The 5,598-nt window shown below is 40.6% G+C and overlaps 1 long non-coding RNA gene across 2 annotated transcripts; it reads left to right on the forward strand.

Annotated features, from left to right (window-relative positions):
* The first annotated feature begins 3,214 nt into the window (after window positions 1-3,214).
* LOC115297823 lies at window positions 3,215-4,954 on the forward strand. Of its 2 annotated transcripts, none has more exons than XR_003911484.1 (4): window positions 3,215-3,354; window positions 3,687-3,810; window positions 3,902-3,958; window positions 4,841-4,954. It is a non-coding gene; the product is annotated as an uncharacterized LOC115297823 (long non-coding RNA). The 2 variants fall into 2 exon arrangements; XR_003911485.1 differs by having other exon boundaries at window positions 3,905-3,958.
* Window positions 4,955-5,598: the final 644 nt, after the last annotated feature.

Raw genomic sequence — 5,598 nt, forward strand, 5'->3', positions numbered from 1 at the left:
GGGGAGAAGAAAAGGCTAAAATGATTCTTTGGGCCAAAAGAATGCTTTATTCCAAGAAAAGTCTCAGAGTCAATAGTAGACAGGGAATGAGGACCTTGATCAGTGACAACAAGGGGGAAAGCAATCAGATTCAACAGCTCCAAGTAATGCAGTCTTGTCAGCCCATCCACTTATTCTGTTCATGCAAAAGCAGGCCCTGAAGACCATGTGTGTAATGAGGATATTTCTGGGGCAGCACAGGGACAAAAGGTGTGGGATTCCCTGATCCTTTACACGAGAGTTCACTCTTCTCAAGGTAAAATGAAGCCGAGGTCGCCAATGCAGGTCTACCCTCTACACAAAATCTAAGGAGCTGTGGTCTTTGGAAAATCTAAATCATTTTGTTTGTGTGGCCTCTCCCTCCTTACTTTGCTTACCTAAATGCTTGTGCAGTACCTGCTGTCTCTATGGCAGTGTCACCTCCCCTGAACTTGAGCCTGGGCCTACCTAGCCACCACCAAGACCTCCACATACTGCGTCCCCCTAGCCATCATTCTACCCTTCATACCCACAAGTTGCCTGGTGTGGAATAACTGCTCTATAGATTGACAATTATAGACTGGGTGAGTGAATGAATAACATTTCTTATGAGACATCCGTAAGCTGTTTTGACAACTACTAGGAAATTTCTTATAAAAGAAATGTTCCCTTGCAACAAGCCTTTTGACATGAGCTGTGATGAGGAGTAAGGGTCCAGAAAGATATGGATGTCTCTGCCACTGTGCCCGGCCATCTGCCCCTCTCTACGGAAGTTGGCTAGTTCTAACCCTCTTGCATAAATTTAACTCCCTTCTTGTCTTAGATACAAGTTTCTCATTACTGAGACTCTGTCTCTAAGGACTCTGCAGAGGGAGTTCCAAGTACACCTACTGACCTCATGGGATTCTCAGACCGAGAGCAACTTGCTTCCTGCTCCTTTTCCCTCCATGGCACTGGCCATGGACCTGGCTGACCTGAGCCTCAGCTCTGAGGCTAACCTCCTGCTTCTGATGTCTTTTCTAGAACCACATTCCTGGGTGCAAAATAAAGCTGCCATTCAACATTTGTTAGGATTTGATCTGTGAATCTACCTGACTTGTGCCTCTTTTCCCCTGGCAACATTTCCCTTTCAAACTCCTGAATTTCTCCTTTACCTTCTGCTTTTGTCCAAAGTGTACTGAATAGCTGGGTATTAAAGCTTTTTCTACTATGCAAGAAGCTCGATTTCTCTAGTGGCAGTGCTGGATTAGCCAATAAATCAGCTGAGAAGCCACAGGGTTTCTAATTGCAGGAACACCTCCCCATATGCCTCTGACTTTTATGCTAATGCCCTCTAAGGTTCATTCGGTTCTAATTCTATCATATCTTGCTCTTACTAATCAACTTTTCTAATACCTAATACCTCTTGAGTATCCCTACAAATTGTCTCTGCCCTGTCTCTTATCCACACAGTCATGTAGCTCTTCCATGTAGGTCCAGATAGGCTTTGTGCAGGAGCCGTCTCCCTTTCTGATCCAAGTGATCTATGATACTACAGTGGAGAGTGCCTGTGGAACAGAGTGCAAGTTTGTGTGCTCAGTCTGGAAGTGTGGTGAAGTTAATGCACTGGGAGCCAGACTGGACAAATGGCGGTGGTGAAAGGAAGGGACAAGAGGCTATGGATAAATTTTCCTGCTTTAATCTCCAGGATGATGACTTCTAAGATCATTCCCTAAGAATCCTTGAAAGTTTCTCTGACCACTACTTGTTCTTGGTGATGTGCAAAAAGATACTGCCTCCTTGCATGTATGTTCCTGCCTTCTCATTTATCCCCTTTTCTCTGGGATCACAATCCCAAACAAACTTTGCACATGAGGCATTAGCATCAAGCACAGTTTTCTGGAAAACATAGGTTAAGACAATTATGAAACAGGCTTATAATTCACAAGGTAGACACATAAACACAATCATCCAGAAAATGGAAATCAGTCCTCAGAACACAGGAAGGGAGACAGATCCCTGTAAGAAGGTTGGATTTGACCTGAGTGACTTCTGAGGCTGTGGAAAGCTTGGTGTGGCCGAGGATGGCACTTTCTCAGCTTAATCCTAGAACACTGCCTGATCATAAGCTCAGGAAAGAAATATTACTTTTTTATGTGTCATCCCAATGAGGTCAGGGGCTAATGCCTGGTAAATATGCCATCTCTCACTATGACAGACAATAGAATTTGATAGAGTGTTATGTAAGGGAAGATCCATTTGTCATTGTGATGTTTTGGCCCTGCCGTTTCCGAGGCTTTGTTAGCTTTGGGAAATGCAAAGGGTTCTTCAAAGGAGAAGGCTTGGGCAGACTCTGTGTAAGTGGTTACTGGAGAGGTAAACACTGGGGAGAAATCCTGTAGTGGTGCATAGTAGCAAGGTGGGCTTTGCAGAAGCGTGAAAGGTGCTGGACACTTGTAGGCCATGCCTCTAGAGCTGAGGGAGGATGTCACAGGATACGGAGGTGTGATCGCAGGAGGTGGCTGATGAGGCAACTTGTAGTAGAACACCTTTCTTGTTACTTAGCAGCATCTAAAAGAAACAGGTAACTGTGTTAATAGCGGGTCTCTAATGCAGGGCAGAGGGCAAAGTTCATCTGGTGAGTTAGGGCAATACTTGCCCAACCTATGAAAATATTTATTCAGCCCCTAATATCTTCGTTGTAACTTTTGAGTTCTTCCCATCCCTTCCTATTTAACATTTTTCCTTCCCAGAAATTTGTGTTTTACTATGACAACTCTCCCCCCTCCCCATATGCTGTTATTCAAAGAAAGTGTTCTTTCTCTTATGCAGTAAAAACACAGGATGAATGAAAGAAAACTCACCAAGTTTTTGAAATTGTGATCAAGAATTTTTCCTTTTCCTTATCGACCATGAAGTTCGTTTTAACTAAATAGCCTCTGGAAATGAGGCATGGGCTGCTTGAGGAGAATGATCACATTTAGTTCACTCTTCTTTGAAATCAACATGGAGGGATTCTTTCTCAAATGGAGATTTTCTTGTTCTCATTTTTTTTTCAATGTCATCTGCCTTTCTTGTCCATAAAGATTTCAAGACAACTCATCATAAAACAAAGCAAAGTCATATTACACATATCTATTTCTTCTCCTCAAAAACATAGGAATAAAAGCACAAATGTATCATTCTTTTTTTCAGATTCAAAATATAATCTGTCTTCTCCAAAAAAAGATGTAAAGATCAAGCGCTCAGCATGTGGAAAATTGTATCTTCACGGGGAGGACAGTGGAGCATCCCAAGGCCGAGCAGATTCAGTTATTTCCCAAGCTAAGTACAACTTATCTGAAAAGACAAGTCCAGGTGATAACATGCCCTGGAACCTGTCCGTTGGGAAATTATATATTACATGCTCTGAAGAAAAGAATAGTAGTGTAAGCAATTGGAAGCATCAAAGAGATGAGAGTGGAGTTGTGTCTGGGAAGGTGTTGTTCAAACAGACGTACAGGAAGTGAAGGTATTAGATGTTAGAATATCTGTGGATAGAGAATAGACTTCCCAATGCTCCAAGGCCAGAGCCAGGCATGTTCAGAGGGTGCTTTGGCTTAACTAGAAAGATTAGTTGAACAGAGGCAGGGGCCAAAGGGAAGCAAGCTTATCTTCTGCCTGACTCTTTGCCCTTCCTTCTTCCACAGTGCCTCCTCCTCTGTAGAAACAATCAGCTCAGAGTCAAATGCATGAAGGAATGTTTCCTTGGGTATCCACATGTCACTTAGATCCCCTGGGTTCGTTTGGATTGACAGTTTCTACTGTACGGAGGTAGGATTACCTGTAAGGGTGGATTAAAATAGCGTACCTATAAAGCCCTTCAAGGAAAGAAAGTTTACTTACCAAGAAAATGTTCTTTTAGCAGGCTTTGGTTTGTCTTGTGCGATGAGAACACCACTGACTGAGTCACTCTCATCTGGTAAATAAGTAACTGTGACTTTTGGAAAGATATCCTTTGTTAAATAATGTTAATGATAATGTTAAAGAGATATATTGGACACTTACAGGACAGGCATAGGAGTTTGTGGTAAGATAGAAATGCTGGTATGAGCAACTGAATTTTGGAAAAATATATCCTCATATATCCTTTACTATAAGCCAAATGGCACCTATCTAGTCTTCTTGGTAATGTAGGGCTGAGAAAAGCCCTCTGTTGTTCCCTCTCTTAAACCCTGGCCCAGAACTCACCGTAGTCATTTTGTTTAATGTCATCCAGTAACACAATTATCCTCCACCTGATCCCATCCACTCTTGCACTGTGGCTTTTTAAAAAAATGTTTAAATAATATTGGCTTTATGTGTCTCCAGAATAGAAGTCTCTCTGAATTACTGGACACTGATATGCCTCCTGATTCACTTTTCCCCAGCATGTCCCTAAATGTTACCCTGTGTGAGAACATTTAGTCAGTAAAATAGTGACCTGGCACTTGAAAAACAAACTACTTGCCCAAGAAGTTGGCAGCTATAAAAAAAAAATGGCTGGCACGATGCAGAGATTTGGTTAGTATCAGTTACTACTGACTTCCTTTGGTAAAATGTTAATGAATTAATGAAGGAAATGGCCAGTTTGAAAGTAAAAATAAAATGAATCATTACAATACAAAAATTTGATCTTAGAAAGTTAACTATGTAGGTGGGGGGAATGGGTGAAATAGATGAGGAGGACTAAAAGGTACAAACTACCAGTTATAGAATAAATAAGTCATGGGAATGAAAAGTACAGCCAAGGGGTATAGTCAGTAATCTTGTAATAATGTTGTATGGTGACACATGGTGACAGCGCTTGCTATTTGCTTTGTAGTATACAAAGGAAGGAATGACCCTGAGTTATGAAACATGGAAGGGAAGGAGTCTGACTTTTGCCCACCCACGTTGGACTATGGTATACATGAAGAATAAAATTCTATTGTATGCAGCTGTGGACATTTTGGAGTTTTTGCTTGTTTGGCTGTTTGTCTCTGTCATCGAAAAAAGTGTACGCTGACAAATAACATGACATGGAACAGGATAGTAAGTTTTGCTTGGTTATTGTTTCTTTGTTTTAGTGGTAGGTACATGGCTTGATAAGATGTGGTAAGAGACATTAGCTAAATACGAATTATTATAGGGATGACAGCTTTAAGGATATTCAAACAGATTTTTTTTGTTTTTAAGTAACAGATCCAGGTAGAAGTGGCATGGTGATATAGTATCATCATTGGTTGATGTATAACAAATTGCCTATAGATCTCTTTGAGTTTTGTGATTCCTAATGAAAAAAATATATATAAATAGTTAAAAAATTGTCATAAAAATAAAACTGCAACTTACATTTCATAAATAATAAGACTAATGTAATATTGATAATTATATTTTATGTCTCATAGGTCTAGGAAATTTTATCATATTTCTCTTAGTTTTTTCACTGAGAGAGTGGTGTAGATCTTCTATTCCTAACCCCCTTTTGTCCTTATGAAATGTACATGGTAAATGGACAGACCTTAATGAAGAAGGGGTCTGTCAAAAGATTCGAGTTAGACAATACTGCCCACAGGTTGTTCCTAGTGTTCTAGAAAATAC

Source organism: Suricata suricatta, chromosome 8 (assembly GCF_006229205.1).
Source record: "Suricata suricatta isolate VVHF042 chromosome 8, meerkat_22Aug2017_6uvM2_HiC, whole genome shotgun sequence".
Classification (NCBI taxonomy): domain Eukaryota; kingdom Metazoa; phylum Chordata; class Mammalia; order Carnivora; family Herpestidae; genus Suricata; species Suricata suricatta.